Raw genomic sequence first — 26980 nt, 5'->3', positions numbered from 1 at the left:
CCATATGTAATGGGAGGCCATTGGAGGATGTGGAATATAGAAGTGATTTGTATTTTAGGAAATTTCCATGTAAGAAAGTACAACTGCTTGTGATAGATAATGTAGAGAGACAAAATTGGATGTTGGAGATGATTCAGGAGGCTACTGCATTTGTCCAGATGAAAGCACTGGTAGTTTGGATCAGGTAACAACCATGGAGAAGATAAGAGTGGTTGAAAATGAGCTGCGTTGTTAAAGCACACTCCATGGACTTTGCTAATGAATTGAAAGTAAGGTATGAGAAAAAGTGAGGAGTCAAGAATCATTCCAGAGGTATGAACAATCTGGTGAATGATTATGGGTAACACTCGGGGAGGGGCAGGTTGTTTCCAGATTGAGGTTGCATCAATAATTCTACCATGAACATGCTTCTAATGTTGAGAGACAAGACGGAGTACTGGTACAGTGTAACTTCAGGCACAGACTGTCTATATTTGAATTCCAGCTCTATTATTTATAGGCTATAAGATCTTGTAGAAGTAAATTACCTCCATTTTCTCATCTATTTAGGCTAGTGCAAAAACAATTGTGGTTTTTTTGCCATTGAAAGAGCAGAACTGGCCGGGCGCGGTGGCTCACGCCTATAATCCCAGCACTTTGAGAGGCTGAGGCGGGCGGATCATGAGGTCAAGGAGACCATCCTGGCTAACACGGTGAAACCCCGTCTCTACTAAAAATACAAAAAAATTAGCCGGGCGTGGTGGCGGACGCCTGTAGTCCCAGCTACTCGGGAGGCTGAGGCAGGAGAATGGCGTGAACCCGGGAGGCAGAGCTTGCAGTGAGCCGAGATCGCGCCACTGCACTCCAGCCTGGGCGACAGAGGGAGACTTCATCTCAAAAAAAAAAAAAAAAAAAAAAAAAAAAAAAAAAAAAAAAGAAAGTAGAGCAGAACTGCAATTACTTTTTCACCAAGCTAATATATAATGAGAACAATAAAAGTACTTACATTGTAGAGTTGTTATAAGAATTTAATGCACAATAGTGCCTAGCATTTACCATTGCATAGCTGTTAGGCATCAATATTATTATTTATATATTTATGTGAAATATGATTGTTTTCTTAGGACGTGATGGGTTAAAGGATATTCATATTGTGTAAGCTTTACAAGTTACCCAACTGCCTATCTCGAATGATCATACCAATATGTTACTACCAGAAATGCAAATAAGGCAGTTCTTTAAACAATACTTTAAATATTTATAGTTTAATATTAGACTCGCTGACTCTTTGCCATCTCCTCTTGCCCCAGTCATACAATGAATACTTCCTTGGCTTGGTATGGTTTGAGCTCATTTAAATGATTCTAATTGCATTTGTATCTTTCTTCCAAAATTATCTTCATGTTAAGAAGTTTTAAAATTATTTACATAATATAATATGACATATATAAAATACTAATATAACTAAACCATAACTTATTAACATATTAATATACAGTATGTGTGAGTTTGTGAGAGAGATGTGGGTTGTGTGTGTGTATTAGAACTGAAGAATGAATCCAAGCATCTCTAGGTTGTCAGCATTAATTCTGAAGGATGCTGTACTTGATGCTGTGCCTTATTTAAAGAGAGGAAGAGAAATTGATTTAATAACCTGTCACATTATACAACACAAGAAGAACTTGAGAAGAAAAAGCACTCTGGTATTCTTAGCAGGAAGAAAAATATTGTGACAGCTCCATGGAGAAATCTTTGTGTGCAGAGAACTGGTAGAAATTATGGTGATGAGCTAAGGATGTTAGAAAATATATTGCTTTCATGGAATAAATTTGACCACTTTACCATAACTGTAGAAGGCTGTTTTCCTCTCTTATGTAAGGCAGTAAGGAAATAAAAACTCCAATTGTTTTTTTCCTTTTTCTCAGTTCTCAAAAATGATTTATTCTGCAATTTTCTCTGGAGATTTCTGAAATATTTTATTTAACTGAGGTGGTATAGAATAACCACAAAATACAATAATATGACAGACTTGCGGAGTTTAAGCAAAAGAGTTTAATACCTTAGTGTTAAACTCTGGCATCCTGGAGAAGCCAGATTGTAGTTTAGTGAATAATAACATTAGAGAATTGTCAATACCTTCCAGCCAAAGACCACCAAGAACACATCCATAATTGAACAAGTTGGGTTTATTGCTCACTACCACAGGGAGAATACACCTCTTGGGGAACTGTGAAGTAGCTTAGTCAAAGAGTTTAGGAAAGAACTTACAGAATTTGAGTTAGTGGTTTAGGGAAGGTTTAACAAACAACAGTTTTATTCTGGATTGGAAGTTGTTGAGAGGCCAGGACAATTCTAGGATTGAGTACCTTAAAAAATCTTACCTAGAAGAAAGGGAGAATAGTTCTAGGCTAAAGCTAAAGCTATAATTGGTAAAGAAGCAGCAATCATTCATTTTAATCAGGATAGGGAGATGTTTGGTTATGTTGTGTTTTGGGCAGCATTCATGTTTTTGTCTGGCTCCAGCATGATTATGGAAAGTTTAGTTTTTGTCTTTCTCCATCATGGGGATGGAGTGACCTTGCCTTATGTTAGTATTCTGTGAAAATTTTCTTTGTTTAACAGAAAACACTAAAGTTCAGCTGTGAGTACCAGGCCAATTTCAAGTAGTACACCAGGCTGATAGCACCAAGTCAGCTCTCAGATGGCAGAGGCTACTTTTTTCTTGCTTAGAGTGCATCCTAGAAATTAAGCTGTTATACTTCAAAAACATCTTAACAATGGGTCAACTTGTTGGCTAAGCAAAGAAAAATCTATTATAACACATCTTGTGTTCAAAGCAACGTATTTCTCAGCTCTCTTATCCAAAGAATGGTACTTAATGTATGCAATGTACATGCATTCCATAAGTTTATTTTTCTCTTTAATTTAACCCCAAATCTGCCTTCTACTTTTCTTTATCTCCCTGATCAGTTAGAGGTAAAATTCCCAGGAGCTCTTTTGAAGACATTCAAGTCTTTGCTCATCTCTCCTACAGAAAGCTTTTAAAGAAGGCCTCTGAGTCTATCAGACAGGGCATGAGTTTTCACAAAGGATCTGGCCAGGAGAATGTACCTCATCTTTAAAAAGGCAGTTGTATGGCTTCATTTCATCTCCCACTTCGTTGTGATTTGGAGAAAGTCATCATTTTCAATTTTGAGAGCATCACCTGGTCACTGACATTCATTCAATAAATAGTTGTTAATCATATGCCATGGACCCTCTTTTTCGTGAGATATGAGAATGAACAGTTATGATCCCTGTCCTCATGAAGCTCCTATTCTAAAAGGGACAGAGAGATGTATGAATCAATGTTTTTTTTAAAGGTATGGGCAGGGGATTCAGGGGAAAGCATATTCAACTCTACATTGAGAAGAGGAGCCCAGGAAAGTTTTATAGAGAAGATATTACTTGAAGTAGATCTTTGGTAATGAGTCTGCCAGGTATATAAGGTAGAGAATAACATCACCTAGAAAGGGGAAATTATGCTATGTGCAAAGATCTGACCTCAACAGGGGAATCCAATCCCCAATCTCCAAAGCTTGAAAATTCTAATGACAAATGGTTCTTGGTAGGACCTTATAAAGGGGTCATCATCTTGGCTAGAGCTCTGCCTAAGCCATACCCCTACAAGATAATATCTCTTCTATTTTTAAAAGACCTTTTAAGAAGGGGAGTCTGCAGTCATCATAGGGGGCCGATGGGCTTTGAATTATGGAACCTTTTTAGCACAGATGGTGTTCAATAGCACTCAGTGGGGAGAGGAAGGGATGTTTCAGGAGGGGTGGGGGTCAGTTTCTGACGGTTTAATCCTTTGAAGAGAGAATAACCCTGATACAGCCTTAAGCCTGAATTAGATTGCTTATGTGCCAGCATTTTCCCATTAATTTATCATAGAAGACACAATATGTTAATGTCGAATAAAACAGCTGACTTCTTTTACATCTTGAGATTTTGGGGAAGGATGGAGAAGCTTAGGGAAAAAGTCATTAATGGAAACACACTTACATTAGTAGCATGATTTCAGCCTTGTTATGTATATCCTAATTCCTATATCTCCCATAGAGTTCCACACTCATTTCAGTCACTTTAATCACAGTTTTGTCTCTTAGACAATCTCATACACTCCATGTGATTTGTACTCACTGACAAACTAACAAACACTCTGAGTATGTCTCTTTCTAGCACACACACACACACACACACACTCTTATGCACTTTTAGATTCAGTTCACTAATAGTTAAGTTAGTAGGCTTACCAAATGAAACAGACTCATGATATCAATGCAATAGGAGACAGTGTCAGTTGTACTTTCGATGGAATCTTCCAAATTAAACAAATCAATTTCCTAGAAGTTATTTATTCAAATACTAAGGGTAGGGCAAGGTAAGCATCATGAGGGTGAGACCTTTGTCACTGAATCTCCAGAACCCAGAACAAAGCCTGGCACCTGGTTGGCACTAAATAAGTATTTTGCTGCATGAGTGAATGAGGTTCCTTCTTGCTGTATTTGATTGTTTGGAAAGTCTGTTATAGAGATAAGCCCATACCCCATCTACTTGTAGCATATCTATTCTTAATGGAATATCTTATTTCCTTATAGCAAACGGGTTAAGAATGTCTTCCTCTTGTTTGAATCATCTAATTGGCACGAGATTTTGCCCAAGTCTTTCTTTGGAAGAATGTCCTGTGATACATTTTTCAGATTATTTTTATTTTATAAATCCTAACTGTATGGCTAAATAAATTTCCAGAAAATGAACACAGCTGTAAAACCAGCATCCAGATTAAGAAACAGAACATCAACAGCACTTCCAAAATTCCTCTTGTGCCCCTTCTGTTTACTGCCCCTCATTCTGTGCCAGGAGTAACCACTCTTCTGACTTCGATCAATGTAGATTTTTTATTATCTTTGACTTTTATGCAAATATATATCATACCACATGTGCTCTTTAGTGTCTGACTTCTTTCATCTAACACTATATTTGTGAGATCCATGGTGTTGCATGTAGTCATTCATTCATTATCATTGCTGTATGCTGTTCCATTGTATGGCTAATACCACAATTGATTTATCCATCCTACTGCTGATGAACATAGGGGTTGCTTCCAGTTTAGGGCGATTAAGAATTATTCTGCTATAAATATTGTAAATCATTTCAATGAGCATGTGGTTACATTTCTTTTGGATAAATACCTAGGAATGTGACAGGCGAGATTATGTTTAGCTTTAGTAGAGATTTTCTAATAGTTTTCTTTTTTTTTTTTTTTTTTTTTTTTTTTTTTTTTTTTTTTTTGAGACAGAGTCTCGCTTAGTCGCCCAGGCTGGAGTGCAGTGGCGCGATCTCGGCTCACTGCAAGCTCCGCCTCCCGGGTTCACGCCATTCTCCTGCCTCAGCCTCCCGAGTAGCTGGGACTACAGGCGCCCGCCGCCTCGCCCGGCTAATTTTTTGCATTTTTAGTAGAGACGGGGTTTCACAGTGTTAGCCAGGATGGTCTCGATCTCCTGACCTTGTGATCCGCCCGCCTCGGCCTCCCAAAGTGCTGGGATTACAGGCGTGAGCCACCGCGCCCGGCAGATTTTCTAATAGTTTTCTACAATGTTTGTATCAATATGCACTCTCAGCAGTAGCATGTAAGAGTTCTGATTGCTCCACATCTTCCCCAACATTTTATATTGCCTGTCTTTTTCATCTTAGCCATCCTGGTGAATATGGAGTAGTGTCTCATTGGGATTTTAATCTGCATACCTTTTATGAATAAAAAGATGGACAGTTTTATGTATTTGCTGGGTATATGGGTGTCCTATTTTGTGACATATCTCTGTGTAATAAATGTTTTAGTTAAAGACCAGTTGCATTTTGTATATGTGTCCCCAACCTCAGCAGTTGCTCTCCTTTTAACCTGTTTTCAATTCACTCCTAGAGCCATTATTGTAATAGTAGCCAGTGGCCTATTAATTCTCAGCTATTATAGTCATATTTTTTCATTACTCTGTATTTTGGAGCTTTACACTGTTATAATTATTACTTATATTATCAGTGATATCTTTCTCTTCAAAATACTTTTCATGACTCATTTTTATTATACTCATCATCCATTATGTCATCGGCTTCATAGCAATCTGTATTACATCCCTGCGTCAGCTAAGAATATTTTCAGTTGTGAGTATCAGAAAACTAGGCTAGAGGATCCTAAAGAAATAGGGTTTTTCAGATGTAACAAGAAGTTTCTGGTTTGTGTCAGCTGCTCCATATCACCACCAGGAGCCCAAATTCTTTGTTACCTTTTTTCTCCCCTCCCTAGAGAGCTTTCTGCATTTCTGTCTTCATAGTTGTTACCCCCTGGACACAGAATTTGAGTGAATTGTCAAATATGTCAACATTTAGGCAGGAAAAAATATAATGGGCAGAAGGTTGTACCATCCATGTTTGGAATCCTTTTTTAATGGACAAAATTATATCCCTCCAACACTGATCAGTTGATCTCTGCTTATATCTTGATGGTCATTTAATGGCCATTGTGTCACTGGTTACTACTAGATGCAAAAGAGGCTGAAAACTAATCACTGGCTTTGAAACTCCTAAAGCAGAGGAAGACAAGGGAGAAGGATGCTGGTTTGGCGTCAAGGGAAAAAAAAATACAATATTTGCTATAGATTGTTAGAGAAAAGGACTACAAACAGCAAGCAGAATCAACTTATTTTTAACCTTGGGGAAAATAGCACCAGAATGGTTTTGGAAAAATAGATAATTCCCTGTGCTGGTGCTGGTGCACCTTCTACATGGTACTCACTGTGATTTAGGGAGCACTTGCTGTGTGGTTCCTAGCAGGTCTTCTGGTTAGTGATGTACTCACACTTCATTAGGCCCTGCTACCTTTTGTCAGTTACTACACAGATTAACCTTTAGCAAAACTGATAACACACACACGTGCACACACTCAATGAAACAGAGAAAAAGAATGTCTCATAATCATAAAACACTCTCACAAAAAATAAAGAGCATGCCTTTCATTTGGTTGTGTGTGTATGTATGTATGTATGTATGTATGTATTTAGAGACCAAGTCTTGCTCTGTCGCCCAGACTGGAGTGCAGGGGTGCCATCTCAGCTCACTGTAACCTCCGCCTCCTGGGTTCAAGCAATTCTCATGCCTCAGCCTTCTGAGTAGCTGGGACTACAGGCATGTGCCACCACACCTGACCTTGTAGTTTTTTTTATAAACTAGATAAATATTACGTGTTTTTGTTATTGGTAAATACGGGAACTTCTTTACCTCTAGAAAGATGGCTCATTTCTATTTTAACTGCACTTGAGTATTTACAATGAGAATTCCAACCAACAAAAACCTAAGAAACTGTTTAAATTTGTAAAAGCCCTATGAAATTTCTAATGACAAATGGCAAAATGGTTTCTTACACAGATTATCTTTTTTCAACACCCCAAAGATTTAGTCTTTTTGTTTAAGTGATAATGTATTTATTTAGTGCCTTCTGTGATAGATGCCTCATGCTATAAAGAAAATTCATGGATTTCAGAGTTTAAAATTTAAAGATGAAATCCCAGATATTTTACTTACACATTGAGTAGGGCTAGGAAAATTGCTCAGTATCTCAGCCTACAGATCTCTGGTTTATACAACAGGAGTAATGCCTATTTCATAGATTTATTGTGACAATTAAAGGGTATCACGTTATCAAATCTCCTTAGTCAAGGACAGATTGCAAAGGTTTTAAATGTCAGTGTAGAGATCTTATATTCTGTGGAGAGTTTGGGTCTGAGATGTAGACAGGTGTGTGAGAAATATTCATCAGTAATATACATGTGATTTTCCTTTTTTAATGTTTAATATGACTTTAAGCCAAAATTTTTCCAACGTTTCCCATTGTCACAAGGAACTCCAGATGTGAATGTTAAATTTAATTTTTTACCATAAAGTTGTAATTAAATGATTTCAGTGAAACAGGTTTTTAAATTCATTAAATGAAATGAATATATTGAATATAACAATGAATATGAAGTAGCATCATTTTATTTTAAATTCAGCCCAATTTGTCTGCAGAATTTTCAGATACATAAATTCATGTAATCTCTACAGCAAAGTTGTGAAGTCAATGGTGTTACCTTCATTTCTAGTGAAGAAACCAAAACTCAGAGACCTTGTGATTTTACCAGGGTCATACAACCAACAAAGAGAGTTTTCAGGGCTGGACTGTATCTCATTCCCCACTTTATTCCTCGTGTTTGGCCCAGTGCCTGGTATGTGGTAGGTGCTCAATAAATATTTGTCAAAGAAACAACTGAGGCCAGGCGTGGTGGCTCACGCCTGTAATCCCAGCACTTTGGGAGGCCGAGGCAGGTGAATCACAAGGTCAGGAGATCGAGACCATCCTGGCTAACATGGTGAAACCCTGTCTCTACTAAAAATACAAAAAAATTAGCCAGGCATGGTGGCGGGCACCTGTAGACCCAGCTACTTGGGAGGCTGAGGCAGGAGAATGGTGTGAACCTGGGAGGCAGAGCTTCCAGTGAACCCAGATGGCGCCACTGCACTCCAGCCTGGGAGAGAGAGCGAGACTCTGTCTCAAAAATAAATAAATAAATAAATAAATAAAATAAAATAAAGAAACAACTGAAGGAATAAGTAAATCTCAGATCCCAAGGCATTGAAGTAGTTTTAAAATTGAGATGAAATGTTCAAATGGCACATTCCACATTGAACAAACACGTTACTGTGGAGGTTGAAGCATAGATAGACAAAAATTATTTGGAGGTGGAGGGGAAGGATATCTAGTTTTCCACTCCTCTTCCCACAGCTGTTCTCTCAGGAATGGCCTGAGAAAGGAGACAAGAGGACAGGTAGTGAAAGAGGAAGCCGAGGAGTCAGGGAGAAGGCACACAGGATATACTACCACTTTCCAGCTGCCCTGGGGCTCAGTGCATCTCTCATCACACTCTGAGAGTGATAAGGTCCGTTTATGGGTCAGTCATCCTTCTAGAGAGTGGACTCCTCAGGGGCAGGGACTGGACATTAGTCATTACTGAATTTTCAGCACATATCCTGAAAGTCAGGGTTTCATAGATATTTGTGAACATGAACTAGGCAAAAAGATACACTAAAAGAAATGTTTCCCATACAACAGAATTTTATCTTCTGTAAATAAAGTCTCAAGAACACCAGGTGCCTCAGAGTGGTCTCAAGGTCTAGTTATAGAGCCAGTGGGGTAGAGCTTGACCTCAAAGATCAGAATATTCAGATAAGTTATCAAATCTGATAAGAGGGAGGGAAGTAATTCAGCGTCCTGTAGATAGGTTTCTCTGGCCAAATCTCAGAACCCAGCTTTGCCACAGTAGTAATTTCCATCCCCACCATATCAATCAGGTTCTAGTCAGAAGAAAGAAACCACACATTATTTTAAGAGAAATAATTTAATATAAAGAATCATTCGCTAGAAATTAAGGATGTGAAAAGGCAAATAGGAGCAACTCCAGAAAGCACTGTTCACCCTTAGGACTGGGAAAACAAAGAGAAAAGTTTGAGATGACATGGTCTAGCCATCTGAGAATTCCCAATCTTGCGATAGTTAAAGTAAATGATGACATAGTGTGATAAGAGCTATCTTTTCATTAAAAGTTGGTATTGTAGGACCATGTAAGATGGTATCACTATTTTCTATTGCCGTGCAAAACTTTACCTCAAACCTCAGCCTGAAGCAATAAAAACCATGTATTATCGCTCACATTTTCTGTGGGTCAAGAATTAAGACAGGGCACATAAAGATTAGTCTTTGCTAGAAAATTTGAAGACTGAGGGATGAAATTATTGGAAGGCTCATTCACTCACATGTGTGACATATTCACTGGGGGCCTAGCTAAAGGTGTTTCCCAGAATATCTTGGCGTGGCCTTTTCATATGGCCTGAACTTCCTCAAACATGGTGTTTGGGTTCCCAAGTCAATTATCCCGAGAGAGAGAGAGATGGAGAGAGAGAGAACCAGACAGAAATCATACTGCTTTTTATACTTAGTCTTATGTGATGTTCAGTTTTATGTGTCAACTTGACTAGGTCACAGGGTGACTGATTATTTCTATGAGAGTATTTTTGGATGAGATTAACGTTTAAGTTGGTAGACTAAGTAAAGCAGATTGCCCTTCCTAAAGTGTGTGGACCTTATCCAACAGCTGAAGGTCTGAGTAGAACAAACAGGCTGACCCTCACCCAGGTAAAAGAGAATTTCTCCTGTCTAACTGCCTTCAAACTAGGACGTAAGCTTTATCCTGCCTTTGGACTTGAACTGAAACATTGAGTCCTCCTAGTTCTTGGACCAGCTGGTTGTCAAACTGAACCTATACCACTGACTCTCCTGGGTCTCTAGCTTGCTGACTCACCCTTGCAAATCTTGGGAACTGCCAGTCTCCATAATCATGTGAGCTAATTCCTTATAATAAATCTCTCTCTCTCTCCTTCTCTCTCTCTCACTCTTTCTCTTCTCTCTCTCTCTACACACACACACACACACACACACATGCGCGCACACACACACACATCCTATTGATTCTGTTTCTCTGGAAAACCCTGACAAATACATCTGAGAGGTCATGCACTTCTGTCACACTGCTGTTTGAGGCAGTTACAAAGGTCCACCCAGGTCAAGATAGGGGAACAAGGATCTCATCTCTTGATGGAGAAGTATCAGTTTTATGGTGTAAGAAGGATATGTGGGGCAGGATATATCCTGGTGTAGCCATCTTTAGAAAATGTAATCTACCACAGCATCTTACTCAGCCTGGTTTTGTACGGGGTTCATAGAGGTGATAGTGTTCCTGCTGGATTCTGAATGCCCAGGAGGAACTGGTCAATGAAAGAGAAGATAATTTCAGGTAAAAGCTAAAGTCAGTCATAGTTCCAGAGGTAATAGGTGGATTTATTTCTAGAAGATTACCAGTAGCTCATTATGTTTGGTTATCTTGAATGGTAAGGGTCTGAGCTTACCCCATCTTTATTTTTTCCACAAGAAAACCAAAGTTGATAGTAGTCAGACTGAAGATATTACTGTTGAGAGAAATAAGGGTATGTTATTTTGAGACTAGTTCACTCACTGTTCTCCTACTTCCTGCTCTATCTGGACCCACAGAAAATGTTGATACACTTCATTCCCCAATGAAACAGGATAGCGCATGCTTCCAGGGTGTGAGCATAAAAAGGGGAGGAAAAAGATGTTAAGATGTCAGCAGCTCTGCTCAGCTAGCTGTTTTCAGCATTCTGAAGAGCGTTCTTGGTGCTGAAATGTAGAGAGGTGTCATGCCTAACTGTGGTGGGGGGCTGGGAAAGATAGGCTTTACTTCAGGTGGCCATGGGTCAAGATAAAAAATGAGGGACCTATTTAAGACAAAAGAAATGACATCAGTGGACAATTAACAAATCTTTGCTACCTCCATGATCTGAATATTGTGACTATTAAGTGAGATGATTTATACAAACAAACTTTACAAGTTGTTAAATCCTGTATTTTTGGCTGTTTTCGTTATTAGAATATCATTAGTACTATTTTTTATGGGTAGAAATGCAGAAAAAATAAAGACTAAAGGAACTAGGGTTGTCCATTTCTCAAACAGCAATTATTAGGCAAAGTGTCATTCTGGTGAGTTATTGTTGAGATCTGTCTTATGAAGGATTATTGTAAGGAAAATATTATATCATTCATTATCCATCAATGTAGAGGATGAAGAGGACCAAGAGACAGATTGTTCACCTCTTTCATTTTACAGATGAGGAAATGAGGTCAAAAGAGAGGATGTTACTTTTCCAAGGCTGTAAAATTGGTTAGTGGTGGTACCAGAATTAAAACTCAGGACCCCCAGCAGAATATTCAATATCCTGTCCATTGCATGTGCCCTACCTCCCTCAAATAAAAATTATAATGTGAGGGATAAACTATCAAAGGCAGTTGTGGTAGAAAAGTTACTAGCATTTTCTGAGAACACAAGGGACTGCCATTTGCATGGTGGGCTGGATGAATTGACCTCTCAAGGTGACTCCCACCCCCATGCCTTCCTTGAGGACTGGAGTTAAAATTCACAGTGGCTCATTCAACATTTCTTTTGTGTCCTTTCCTTCTTAATCATAGAGTTAATATTGGCCACCCTTTGACTATACCTTGATTTAATTCTTATCTAATTCTTAAAATCTATTTAACGTTTTGTTCATTCTTTGTTTGCTGCATTCTGGATCCAGAGATTCTTACTTTATCACCTCCTGGTGTTTTTTGTCATCTTAGCTTTACTGACCTGCTCCGAACAGCTGTGCCCCAAAGAGCGGGCAAGGGAAGGCAGTCCCTCCTGTGTGTCATAGCCCTCTTTACACCTCTTTCCCCACATTAGGGAAACCTATTTCTATCTTCAAAATGTAACCTTTGATTTCTTTTACGAACACTGGCAACAAACTTTTAACACACTTGCAGCCCCACCAGCTGCCTTTTTTATTTCTCACCTGAATTTCTAAGGAGTGTTGCTCACTAGTTGTTGCAGTCTTTGTGTTTTGTGTTTTATGCTTGGTGTTTTGTTTTAATGCCAGGTGGTGTCTTGTTCCTATTTTGGCCTTTTCTCTGTTATTCTCTTCTGTGCCCTCTTTAATTTAAGGTGACCTTTGATTCTTTGTCCCAGCAATCTGTTCTCTGTTGTGTCATGTTTTATGCCTTTCTCTTTCCTTAATCTCCTCTGGCAGACTTTATTAATTCGTGTAATTTTGCTGTGCTAAGTGGGAAACAGTCACTTTACAGAACAGCAATTACCTTATGAATCTGCCCTGTTTCCATGTTATCTGATTTTATTACATGTCACTTATTTTTCTTTTGAACCTGGATTCTTCAGCCTGATTATAGATAGCAGAAGTTTCTTGTGCCTACCCGATTCCATTCTTTCTTTTTTCACTGAGAGAATTCTGCACTGAGGGCATATGAGAGAGAGGCAGTTGCATTCGGCTATAAAATGATAGTTTTCAGCCTCCCTTAAATCTAGGGCTAGCCATGCAATAGTGCTCTTAACAGTAAGATGTCAAACAGAAGCCTGAGCAAACCTGAGCAGGGGATTCCTGAAAAAGTTTGGCTTCCCATAGATGTCAGTCTTTTCTTCTTGCTCCTTTCTCATTCCTGCTCCCTGGAACTGGACACAAGGAATGAAGCAGCCACTGTCATTTTTCAACCATGAAAAAGGCCCAGAGGATCCTGGAGACCTCAGCCCTAGCATTGTGGTGCACTAAACGAATGCCAATAACTTCCTTGCTCCAGAATTCCTGTTGAAAGAAAAAGCCTCTGATGAGTTTGCATCACTGTGTGGGAGACTCACTGTCAGCTGATTGCAATTCCTAACTGATCAGATTATAACTTTATAACTAAATAAGTCCAGCCTTTGTTTTGGGCAGTGTGATGTGCCACCCAGATCCTGTACATGGAAGAATTTGTTGCCTTAGTCTTTGGCAGTATTCTCAGCAGACAATCTTCAGCTGTTAGTCCTTTCAGGATTACCTCAGCTCCAGAGAGCCTCCTTACCCAAAGTCATGCACCTTCCTGGAGTGGCCCACAAGCAATAAATGATGTGTGAGCCTGTAAAAGCCTGGCCATATTGGCCCAACTTGGGACAATGCCAAAGGTCTATTTACAGCTCCCCATAGAAATGTCAGTGGCTTGTCACTGGGCCCACATAAAAGCTTAACTTTTCCCTCTGCCCACTGCTGATTTCTGTTCTTTCCGTCCACAGGTACTGGTCTCAAAGGCACACCTTAATAAATACCTGTGCACTAGGATCTGTCTCTAGGTCTGCTTCTTGGAGAGCCCAACCTATAACACGTGCTAAATTGCTTTTCAGTCTACAGATGTGTATGGCATGCTACTCAATACAAGGCTGTCTGCTATGCCTTGTTTGTTGGTGGTGGAGGTCAGGAGCACAAAGATGGATAAGATGCAGCCCATATTCAGCAGTAGCTTTAGTGGAGGAGCCAGGCACATAAACAAATAATTATCTTGTAGGGTGATGGCTCCCTTATAGGGGTGATTATATGGGAATATATGGGACAGGTTGAAAAACCACCTGTGACACACAGAGAAGACCTCATAAAGAATGTGAGATTTGGAAGGGGTCTTGAAGAATATGATGGTGTTTACCACAAAAAGTAGGAGGTGAAGGGCATTTTTAAAAGCACAAATATGCGTTAAAAAAATATAAGAGCTTGAAAGAAAATGGTATGACTGAAAAACACATGATTTTCTAGTAGGAGGGGGGATGGGGCCTAGATAGGTGAATTGAGGCCAGATAGTACATGGCATTATATAAGCCTTCAGGAAACCACTTATATTTGTTTGGATCAAAATGAATGTTATATGAGAATTTTAGGATTTTTGAAAGATCAGTTAGTGGCCATGTAAGAGGTAGATTAGTTGGGGGAGAAACCAGAGGTAAAGAAACCACTGAAGAACCCGGTAGGATATTTTGGCAATAGAAGATGAGGCATTAAGCTAGAGCAGGGACTGTGGGTATAACGAGGATATGACAGATTGAAGAAATTTTATGGAAGATTATCAAGTCTCGGAGTCTCGCTTATATGTATGGTGAGGAAGAAGATGGAGTCAAGATGACTGAGATTTTTTTCCCAGGAACTATTGTCGTGGTACTCTCAAGAGTCAGGATAGGAATTATGAGAGATTTGAGATATCAAAGACCAAGAAGACAACTTGAACTAGATTCCTAAAATACAGAAATGTCTCTGGACTGCAAATATAGGTTTATAATGTACCAAAGTGTTTGTGTTACTTGAAGCTCTACATCTCTTTGATGTTGTTCAAAGAAAGGATATAAAATACAAAAAAAATTGCAAAGGAAAGAGCCCCTGGGAAACATCTGTGTCTACTGGGACTTGAATAAATATTGCTTAATCCTGAGTAGGGAGATGATGTCTAAATATTGGTGTCCTCACTTCTCTTCATTAGCATGCAGAGTGTAACTCCCTCTTTTACTATTCTAGGAAACTGTAGACTAGCTTTATGGCTTTATTTATCTTTTGTGCATTTTCTGGCCAAAGCTTGCCCGTTTTTTATACTCCTGAATTCCCTTGTTATTATATTAAAGGAAATGTCCCATTAGTGTTCTCAAGTCTAACAACTCCCAATATATTCTTATTTCTCCTTTAAAAAGATGAGATATCCTAGGCCAGCATGGTGCCTCACACCTGTAATCCCAGCACTTTGGGAGGCCGAGGCTGGTGGATCGCCTGAGGTCAGGAGTTTGAGACCAGCCTGGCCAACATAGTGAAACTCCATCTCTACTAAAAATACAAAAAAATTAGCCAAGTGTGGTGGCGGGCACCTGTAATCCCAGCTGCTTGGGAGGCTGAGGCAGGAAAACCACTTGAACCAAGGAGGGGGAGGTTACCATGAGCTGAGATTGTGCCTTCGTACTCCAGCCTGGGCAACAACAGCAAAATTCTGTCTCTCTCTCTGTCTCTTTCTCTCTGTCTCTCCCCGTCTCTCTCTCACACCCACCCACCCACCCCTCCACACACACACACACACACACACACACACACAAGATGAGATATTCTAAACTCAGAGTCATAAGATGACTTACTTGTACAGAAAGCAGGAGGAATTTTCCAAGTTCAGATCCTTAATCCTTGAATCAGGAGAGTTTTCTGCAGCAGAATCATACTCAGTCCTGAGCACTTATTCTATAAACTTTTTGAAAGCACAACTTTTTGGTGAGCAGTAAACAATAAATACCTTATGTTGAACTGAATCAAATGGAACTGAAACAAGTCTATAAAGATGTCTTCAATAAGGGATGTTTGACAATCACTATTGACTCCAAATATGTGGCTTTCTATAAAGGTTGATTATATATATGTATGTTTCAGAAAGTCTAAAATGAAAATATTAATATATGTGTGATTGTACTTAAGAATAAAACCCAAATTCACTTTTATATGAAGTGGACAGAAAGTGATGACAGAAGAAGCAAGACATACTAGACATGGGGTACGGCTTAGGAAAGTAGCATTTGCATTGATGTCCAGAAATTGGACAGAGCACTTTTTTTTTCTCAGAGATTAAAGGCAAACTCACAAATCAGGTATTTATGCAAAGCCAAACTCAACTGTCAGTTGTGAGTATCTCTGTGTACTAACACTGTGGTTTACTTGTGTCATTGTTGTTTGTTTGCATTGATTGGCACACAGATGATAGTAGTTACTTTATTCTTTTAGCATCTTCTGTGATATAAGCAATTTAACCCCTATTTCCAGATGAAGAAACCACGACTCTTTGAGTTTGATTAATTTAATCATGTAACCCAAACCTAGACTCCAAATAAAGTCTATCTGACCTAAGGTCCTATATGCTCTCAAACATGTCCACACTGCTTCCATTAAATGCCTTATTAAAATGTGTGGAGAGCTTCAATGAGGGGAAATAAATACAGTTCCCAGATGTTTTAATTCTCTGAGTTGGGGCAAGAAAATCTGAAGAATATCTAGACATCGTCTCGACTATTTCCCATTCCAGATCCTGCCATTTATTTGCTATGTTTTATAGCTATAATTAAAATGAGCTCAATTAGTTTTTGGATTTTTCATGTCTTGTCCCTTTCCTCCCCTTGCATTCTACATAACCAATAACCCTCAATTAATATATGTACTGTTTCTAAAATGTTATCATTGCCACTTAGTAACAATAACTAAACTACTAACTCTGGTGGATTAGGTCTTTACTGTAACTATCATTGTCTCCCAAACAAATCTTATGGAGACATTTGTTTTCACGCTTTGTTGTGTGATGCACCAACATAACTTTACAGACACAGAAGGACTGACTGATGACAGTTAAAGACCAAAGTGCCTTAGTTTGTCTAAATAATGACTTTGGGGTTGTCATATGTATGTATAAGATAAACAAAACCCAGAACAAGGTGATTTGTTGAGGATAAGAAAAAAGGAATGGGGGAGATTATTGCTGAGTTTTAATAGTGTAGAATGATGGAGTAATTCTGTGGATGGATATGCACTGATATTTTCTATTTTAATTAGTTTCTGGCCTATGATCTATTGGGTTGGTATTAGTACAATTTATTTAATTAAGGTGAATGCCTCTCTTTGCATGTTTTCCCATCAGAATCTGACATAAGAGATTCCTTCTAGCATAAGGTTCTTGAGAACTAAAGATATTTGGGTATCAGCAGAATTATAGACTGAATCCAGGGACCCTTGTCATCTGCAGTGGATGTAATTCAATGGTTGGCAACACTAGCTGTTTATTGGAATCTTGTGGGCAGCATTGGTGCTTAATCTTGACTATAATGCAAATTATTTATAGACTTTTAAAAATTGCTAATGCATAAGTTTCACCCCCAGAGATTCTACTTTTATTGGCCTGGAGTGTGGCCTGGGTGTTGGAATATTTAGCCCTCCCTGACACATCACCCACTCCCAAGAAGTTTCTAGTGTGTAGCTGAGATAGATGCTAAATTTGAGGGAAAGTAATTGAAACAGGGACAAAAGAAAAGACTAGATTGGGCTGCAAAAGTAGACAAAAGGAAGTCAACTGTAGGTGGTTTACAATGATGAGTATTGAATAGAGAAGAGTGTCTTGAGGAATAGTGAATTGCCATCACATAAGAACAAGATAAGGAGCCCAGCCAGGATTTGTGGCTGGCTTTCTTGGGGAGCTTCATGGATGAGGTTACCATATAAATTCTCATATTTTAGAAATAAAATGGAATGCTGTTAATAATTACACTGAACCAACAGATATATACCAGCATTCTCTTGGACAGACTGCAGGGCATGGTCTTTCTTAGCATGGGTCTCATGTATGACTTCTGATACATCATTTGGCTTGTGTAAACATGTCCTTTATAAGTTAAGAAAAATATAATTAATGTTTTTGGACTCTAATAATATCATTCCCACAGTTCCACTTGCTTCTTTATACAGTGATTCTCAACTTTAGTACAAATAGCTGATCCTCATTCCCAAGAGAATCAGATTTTGGTGAGTAGAGTCCAGACATTACACTTTCTCTTTTAAAGCTTCCTAAAAGTACTGCTTAAGAGGGAAGGAGTTGTTCAAGTTCCAAGTGTTTGCATCCCTTTGTGGAGAGTTGTCTGATGTCAAATTGCAATATTGTAAAGATTGGTTTTGGTGGTTTGTATAATGAATATTATCGCCTTATAGCCACAACTCCTAGGTGTGTTTTTCTCCGTTTGCTGTTAAAATTATGTAGCCACTATGTAATGGTTTAGGAACTCATAGTATTTAAGTTGCCATAACCTTGGGAAGAATTTGAGAGTGATCATTTCCAAATGTTTCACTGGTGTGATGATATTCAAGGGACAAAATGTCTAAAAGTTTTTATAAAAGTTTTAGAATGTCATGATACCTAAGATATCTTTCCTGCCCATTTCTAAAAGGGCCACTATGGATGATAAGTAAAATAAAAGCATGTCTCTTTGTGTTTACAGTAAATATCAAACACTGTCTCATTATGAATGTAACTAACTTTTCTTATCCAAGGTTCTGTGGAGATGATCTGTGCTGCCCTGTTTTCTTATCTTTTATCTGGGGCCACTTGTCTTTTGAGGAGTAGTTAATTATAATTCATTAGAATAGAGAACAAAATACAAAAGGAGAAAACCAACTCAACTATTTTCATTAATGGATCTGGTGATAGGGTTGAATGGCAGGAAAGTATGAAGCTGGAATTGAAATGATGCTTTTGAATTACCTGTTCAATGCAATTGATTCAACCTTTTTTCACTCGTTATGTTCTCACAGGACAAATCATGGTCAAAGCTTTAATTCTCTTGGCTTTAAGACTTTGAGAGAGAAGTTTGAAGATACGATTGTATAAATTAACTTGCAAACATGGATCATTGATATTTTAAAATTAATAAAAAAATCTAAAGAAGTATATATAGCTATTCTAAATAATTGAGTTGTCAAGAAGACTTATTTGCATAATTTAGAGAACTTATTCTCTTTCCAGCACCTGTGTGGTAGTATTTATATGGGCTACATCTGGTGTGAAGTTTTCACTTTAATTTTTTTAACCACCTAACACCTGCTGGAAATTGCTGTGTTAGGAGAAATGAGGGTTGTATTGGATTTCTCAGGGGATTCTACAACATCTCCAGGAGTATATCTGGTTGAGCAGCAGAAAGGATGGGAGATAGAGAGGCATGAAGGGCCGTAACAGGGTTTCCCTCTGCTGTTCCACAGAGTATTTCTTTCACTGACCCTTTACCAGAAAGTAGGCACTAGAGAGAACATCCCATCCTGGAGCCAATCAGCACCAATTATCCGTAACTGTAGAATGTCGTATCCGAGGCCTTAGAGAATTTCCAGAACCCAGATATTTTCTCTAAAATGAAAATAAGGCTCAGGGAGACTGAGAAATATCCCCCCAAAGTCAAGCTAATCAAGTTTAGTAGTTCCCAGTTCATTGCTCACTTTACTGCATCCTACTGTTTAGCCAAACATTGACCAACCCTAGGGCTCCACTGAGTTGTTCTGGGAACTAAATAAGGAAGCCTTTCCTGCCAAACAGTGAATGATGAAACTGCTGCGGGAACCCACTCTTCACGTTTACCTAATTTATATTGCAGGGTTCTAGTTAAGATTTTCAGAGTGAAGAAAGCACCCACAATCAGGTTTGATGCTAAAAATATATGATACCCATTGACCTAAAGGGTAATTTCCTTGAATACACTTTTAAAACACTAGAATCTTGCACTTGAATTAGCACAGAGTTTCAATAAGCTGTTGTTTAAAGCATGGGAAGGATAGAAGAACATAATTTCTAATCTTTATTTCTCTCATTGCACAGTCCTTGAAGCAAAGATTTGACACATGCTCCAAGGTGGCATGTATATATGATGTAAGTCAGGGATGCTAATGTATATACTTGAATCATTATGTCTTCTAAACAGAAAAAATTAATAAAAATATATCCTCTTATTCCATTGAATGAATGAAATCATATATCATCATGGGGAAGAGCATGAGCTCAACAACGTGACAGTTGTCAAATCCCAGCTTTGCTATTTAATAGCTCTGTGACATCGGGTAAGTTTTCTGTGCTTAATTTTGCTCATCTGTAAAACAGGGACAACAACAATTACCTCATGGGAGGATCAAATGCTTTAAGGCATAAAGCTTTAGAATAGTGCCTGCTATGTGGTGTAATCATTCAATAAATATTAATAATTATTGCTGTTGGCCAGGAAAGATCATGCTTGGAAAGTCCTTTTGTGGACAATGTTTCTAAGGTTTCATCATTTCTCAGTAGGTTTTTCCTTTCTATTTACCATGTTTCCCATCCACACGTGTGTTCTATTCTCTTCCACTACCTTAGTGCAGAAACTGGATGTGAACATCCCATCTTCTAGACAGCAGCAAATATTCATTATATTCTGTACAACTACAGAATGTTAGAATGTATGGTATATTTGATTTCCTGGGTCATTCACAATGATGCCTTTTATAAAACATCTGAACTTTGACAGAGTGAGTATGTGATCCCTACAAGAGATGACTAGCTGGATTACAGGTATGATGACTCATACATGTAATCCTCATACTTTGGGAGGCTGAGGCAGGAGGATTGCCTGAGGCCAGGAGGTCAAGAGATGACTATATATAAACTATGTAAGGCTAAAGCACGTTTATGTTTTTCTAGGCTCTACACATAGTGGGTGCCCCAAAGATGTTTGGTAACTTGAATAGACTTAATAGATAGAACTTTAATATTGATGATTTTCCTTTTATTTGTATCAGATTGTATTATTGAAAGTTCCTGGCCTGGGTTTTGAGGCCAGATATTTCGAAAATATTGAGAAAACACAACATATTGGCAAATAGGAGAACCAGTCTGAGCAAATGACCTGTTAGCTTAAATCTCAAATGTATTTCTGATTTCAGTGGTTCTTCAGCCAGAGGAGAACTCAGAAAGGCAAGCATATGAGACCAAGTGCAGAAATAAACTTACAATAAATTTTATTTTATATTAATTCAATATCTGTTTATTAGAAAGAATCAGGCTTGGTTGCAGAGATAATTATGATAAATACAGTCAGATATATGATGAAGGATTTAGCTGAGCAATGTCTGGAAGTAGAGGTCTTTATAAGCAGAAGCCCAAAGAAATTCTTCAAAATTAAATGGCTGCATTTTCATCACACACACACACACACCCTCACAAGGCACAGTTAGGAAAACGAATAACTGCTTAGATCAAAACAGAAACTCCAGAGCCCATGCTTTACCTAACTGTGCAAGGAATGAGTATGAGATAGACAGTAGAACTGATGTCTTCTAGACCAGTTCAAGAGGGTAGAGCTGCCAGAAGAAAAAGATTCTTTTAAGCAAAATCTGAAGCCACCTTCATGAAACACAGAGACTACTTTACACTACTTTACAATTAGAGTGCTGTGAAAGATGGAGCAATTATTGGCTAGTCAAGAGCTGAAAATATCTGCTTTTGTGTAGAAACTGTAGATGAACACCCTTAAGCTTTTGTTCCATCTCTGTCAACTCATTGAATCCAACCTTAGTGGGCACAATTCCAAGTGCCAGAACCAAGTTTCCATGCCTTCACATATGCTAGCCAATGCCCAAGTGGGAGATCTAAGACTTTGTTCAATCACAGAGCAAGGAGTATCGTGGCACCCAAAGGAGAGAGACCTAACAAGTGAAAATGAATCAGTTGAGATCAGGCACCCATCATATTTTCTTGAACTTTGGGAACTCAGATCCAGAAAGAGGCTTATAAGAAATACACTGACCTAAAACAAAAGCTATTATACTTTCTCTTGAATCTGGCTTTTCACTGGATTCTTGTTAAAAGAAGTTACAGAAATACCATATCTTGGTTGTAGGCTTGTGCAGGCCCATAGAGAAAGGTTTGATCAGCAAACATTTATTTATTATGCTATAAATGCACATAATTTAAATTACTGGATTATGTGAAATGGTACTCTTCAAATAATCTTTTCCAATTTTCTAGGAACCCTCAAAAGAAAAACAAGGAAAGGAAGCAGAAATGAAAGGAGAGAGAGAAGGAGAAGGAGGAGGAGGGTGGGGAGAAATGAAAGAGGAGAGGGAATAAAGGAAGAATGGAGGAAAAGAATAAAGATGGAGGGAGAGAAAATAAAAGAGTCACACACACCCTGCCTAAAGATGTTGAATAGTTTTGTATTTTGGTAATAGAATGGATAATGTAGATGCTTTATATTGAATGACAGTGAAAATGTTGGTTGTTTACCCTGAAATAGAATTTTTCCTCTTTGGGATTTTGGGAACCATTTTTAACCAATTTTTTTAAAAATTGAAGTAAATTATGCATATAAAAATTTTGTCCAGGAGCACAAATTGATTCAGTTGAAGTTCAATGCATAGTCATTTGACATGTATATACACTTAGGTAAAAATCACCTAGAACAATATATAAAATAGGTTCATCACCCAAGGAAGTCTTTTCATGACCTTTTCCTCTTACAAGCTCTTCTTCCTCAAGGAGATGACCACTACTCAGATTTCTATTCCCATAGATTAGTTTTGCATGTTCTTGAAGTTCATATAAATGTACTCTTTTTTGTCTGGCCACTCTCTCTCTCTCTCAGCATCATGTTTTAGAGATTTATCTGTGTTGTTTTAAATATCCATATTGTGGTCCAAGTAGTAATCCATTTTTTTGATATACTAAAATATTTTTTATTCATTCTCCCTTCATGGACATTTATACTATTACCAGTTTTTAGCTATTGTGAATAAAGCTGTGGTGAAAATTCTTATACAGGTTTTTAAGTGAGCAAATATTTTTGTTTCTTATGGGAAAATACATAATAATGAAATTGCTAGGTCATATAGTAAATGCATATTTAACTTTATAGGAAACTCCAGTCTTCTAAAGTGGCTACACTATTTGACACTCCCAGCAAAAGTGAGATTTCAGTTGCTCTACATGCATGTCAACATTTGATATTGTCAGTCATTTTAGTAGGCATGAAATATTACTGTGGTTTAAATCATATTCCTTGATGACTAAATAATGTTGGGTATCTTTTTATGTACTTACCGGCTACTATACATCTTTTATGAAGCATGTGTTCACATATTCAACCATATGTTTAAAAATTGGGCTGTTTGCATTTTTATTGATTTGTAGTTCTTCCTATGCTATGAAAATTTGTTTTGCAAATATTGTTTCAATGGCCTGCCTTTTCATTTTCTAATAGTGCCTTTAAGAGAAAAAAAGGTTTTGTTAAACTTTGATTAATCCAATATATTATTTTTTTCTTTCATGTTTATTGCATGTTGTATCTTACCTAAGAAATAATTGTCTTTCCCAAAGCCACAGAAATATTCTCTTGTGTTTTCTCCTTGACATTTTATAGTTCTAGCTTTTCTTTCAGCCTATAATCCATCTCAATTTTGTTTATAGGGTAAGATTTGAGAGTATACACACAAACACACACACACACAAAGTATCGAGTTGTTTCAGTGCCACTTGTTAAAATATTTTTATACATTTTTCACATTGAATTGCTTTAGTGCCTTTGTTGAAAAAGAATCAATATACAGTGTTTGCATAGATTCATTTCTAAACATCCTTTTTCATTTATCTATTTGTCTATCCTTATATCAGTATCACACTTTTATGATTACTATATTTTTATAATTTATGAATTCACATAATCTGAGCTCTCCAATATTCTTATTTTTCAAATTACAGATCACATGAATTTTTATAGAAATGTTAGGATCAACTGGTCAATTCTTCAGAAAATTCTGCTGGTATTTTAGTTGGGATGGCTCTGAATCTATCAATGTGGGGACAATTGACATCTTAACATGTTACATTTTTCTTTAAAATATTTTAAAAATTTCTCTTAACAGTTACTTACAGTTTTCACCATATAGTTTGTACATGCTTTGCTAAGATTATCCCTAAATATTTTATTTTTATTTTAAATTATTATATTTTTGTATTATTATTAAAAACAAAAATACAATTGATTTTTGTCTATTGAAATGGTATCCTGTGACTTTGTTAATTCATTTATTAGTTTTATTTGTTTTAGATTCTATAGGACTTTCTGAGTACAAAATAATATTGCATGTGAGTAATGATATATCATTCTTGATCTAAATTTTCTTTTTGTCTGTTACACTCGCTGAAACATGTACACTATTGAAAAGATGAAGTGAGAGTAGAAATCTTTACCTTGTTCCTGATCTTCAGAAAAGGTGTTTATTGTTTCATCATAGAATACAGTATCAGCCCCAGGTTTGCCATAGATGGGCTTTATCACACTCAGGAAGCTTTCTTTTCCAATATTCTGAGAGGTTTTAACATGACTAGCTTTTAAAATTTTGTCAAATAACTTTTCTGCAACTCTTGTGATGACAGTATGCTTTTCTCCCTTATTCTTTAGTGTGATGAATTCTATTGATTCATTTTCAAATATTAAGCAAACTCTGCGTTTCTGAGATGAACCCCACTTAGTTATAATGTATTATCCTTCTTGCATATTGATGGTTTTTTTACATTGCTTACGTGTGCTAATATTGCGGTGACACACAACCGTCATATTTTTCTACTAGATTTATTTCCTGGTAGGAAATTTATTTCTGATCTCTAAAAGGGCCTATTACCATATCATACTCTTAATACTCTGTAAGTGCATAGAAAATATTTTAAGAATAATATGCATGAGTGAACAAAGTAATGTATATGCATTTGTTCTCCCATGTCTCTTTCAAAAGTACGTTTTGCTCAATAAAAAGTTCAGACTTGACCTTGCATAAGTCAGAGTGCCTTATACAGATGTGTGTCATTACAGCTTCCCATGGCATGGACTGGTGTCAGTGTGGCTCCATTTTCACCCATGAATGGAGGGGTCATTCATAAGACTGTGCAGTGATCAGGAAAGGGCTAGAATCCTAGTTTGGGATCTTTTGCTGCCAGGAAATCCACTTCTGCCCTTGTCTCTGTTTCTTCATCTAGAAAGTAACAAGGCTATATGGTCTGAAAGACCCCTTTTATGTATAAAATTCTGTATATCTGGAGGTGGTAACTGAATTGAGGAAAAGCCAGGAATAGTCTCTTCAGGCCAAGATAGCTATTCCCTCCACTGGATTGCTCTGCCTTCCTCTTTCTAATACTGACTGTTTCATGCTGGTTGTTTGGAGGCTTATTAAAATTGTTCAGCACAAGGAAAACCTGTTCTCCGTCGCTATCATCACCAGCTTCTTTGAAGTGACTCTATAAAATTTGTTACACCAGTCTGTATAAATGTGAGCGTGGAAGTCAAACCATTCTTTACTGACATGTTAATCTCCCCTTAGAACCTTTCTATGTGTATGATTCATTTGGAGGGTAATGGTCCTATCTATGTTTTATAATTGTCTAACCCTGATTTTTTCCAGCTTGTTATATTTCCTGTGCCCAACTGTTACACAGCTGGCGCTAAGCTCATAGAATATTCTTCAAATCAGCCTTTGGATTTTCTCATTGAGTTTTTGTTAAGGGGAGATTAAAAATATTAATTTTTAATTGAATGAGTAATATCCAAATATAGTCTCATTTTTAAACCTCCAAACATTATAAATAACGCCTAAGTCCTTCTAAATCACTCTCTTTCGCAGTCACCTCCCAAGAGGTTATCCATTTGGTGAATTTTCTTATGTATTTACATACATACATGTACCTAATGGAATCTAAAATATGATATAAATGCTATGATGCAATGCACAGCTTTTCAGTACATTCCCTCATTGTGTTGTTTTAGTTCATCAATATAAGAGATCGTTCTGCAGTGAAGGTTCTCATGTTGTCTTGTACACAGGGGTGGGAGAAGTGGCAGAAGGTAGAATTGCTGCATCTTGGAGCATGTACATATTTAATTTTAATGGGTATTATCGTAGCAAAATGGTTAAGAGCATAGCTCTGAAATCACATTACCCAGGTTTGAATTCCTGAGCTCTTACTTACTAGATGTATGATTTGGATCTGGTTAACCACTCTACAAAATGGGGATAAGATCTCTTAGGATTGTTATGGGGGTTAAATGAAATGATACGTGTGAAACACTGAAAATAGTACCCAGCGTGTCCTCCACTATCAGTTCACTGAAGCCAAGCACCATGCCTTACTGATGTTGTGTCCCTAATAAAGTGCTGTACTTGGTACATATTAGGATGTCAGTAAATTCTTATTGAGCCATCTTAGTTACATACCTAAATGGCGATTCTTCCACATAGCTGTAATAGCTCCTTGCATAAGATGAGAAGTGGAGTCAGGCTTGAAAAGAAACATTTATTGGGTATCTTCTGCTGGCATACATTAGGCAGCATGCTGGGTGTTCTACATTCTCTACTTAATTTGACTGCCCTACAATCAAATAATTGGGGCTCAGAGAGAAGTTAAGTAACTTGTCCAAGGCCACACAGCTAGTAAATTTGAATTCAAACTCACTGTTGTCTGCTTTCTTTTACACTCCCAGGACAGAGAGCAGAATGCCTTCATTTCCTATAGGCATCATCCCCATAGCAGAAGGTATACTTTTTCTGGGGATGTCATAACCCTACATCAACAACCCTTAGAAAGTATTTTTTAGAAAGAGAAGGCACTATCTTAAAAATCTAGTTAACATTAAGTTGATAAAAATTCTGGATCTTAGCACAAAAAAAAATTAAAAATGTTTTAAAATTCAGAGAAATGGAAATGATGGAGTGTGTCGATTGTTGTAGCCAAAGTAATACTCCAATATTAAGGGGATAACAGTCATGAATACTGCAAATTTTATACACAATAGAATATAGCATCTATATCACAAAGAAGAATAGATTTACAGCACAGACCAAGAATGCAATGCTCCTACCTTTTTATGCCTGAGTTTAGTACTGTGTCAGTTTGCCA

General features: G+C 37.6%; 1 protein-coding gene across 3 annotated transcripts in view; it reads left to right on the top strand.

The window, feature by feature from the left end:
- CPNE4 (copine 4) overlaps positions 1-26980 on the top strand; it is a 505143-nt gene that overhangs the window by 143641 nt on the left and 334522 nt on the right. The gene's annotated exons all lie outside the window — the stretch shown is intronic.

Source organism: Macaca thibetana, chromosome 2, assembly GCF_024542745.1.
Source record: "Macaca thibetana thibetana isolate TM-01 chromosome 2, ASM2454274v1, whole genome shotgun sequence".
NCBI lineage: Eukaryota > Metazoa > Chordata > Mammalia > Primates > Cercopithecidae > Macaca > Macaca thibetana.
The sequence above is the reverse complement of the archived record's forward strand: the minus strand, read 5'-3'. Positions and strand labels throughout refer to the sequence as shown.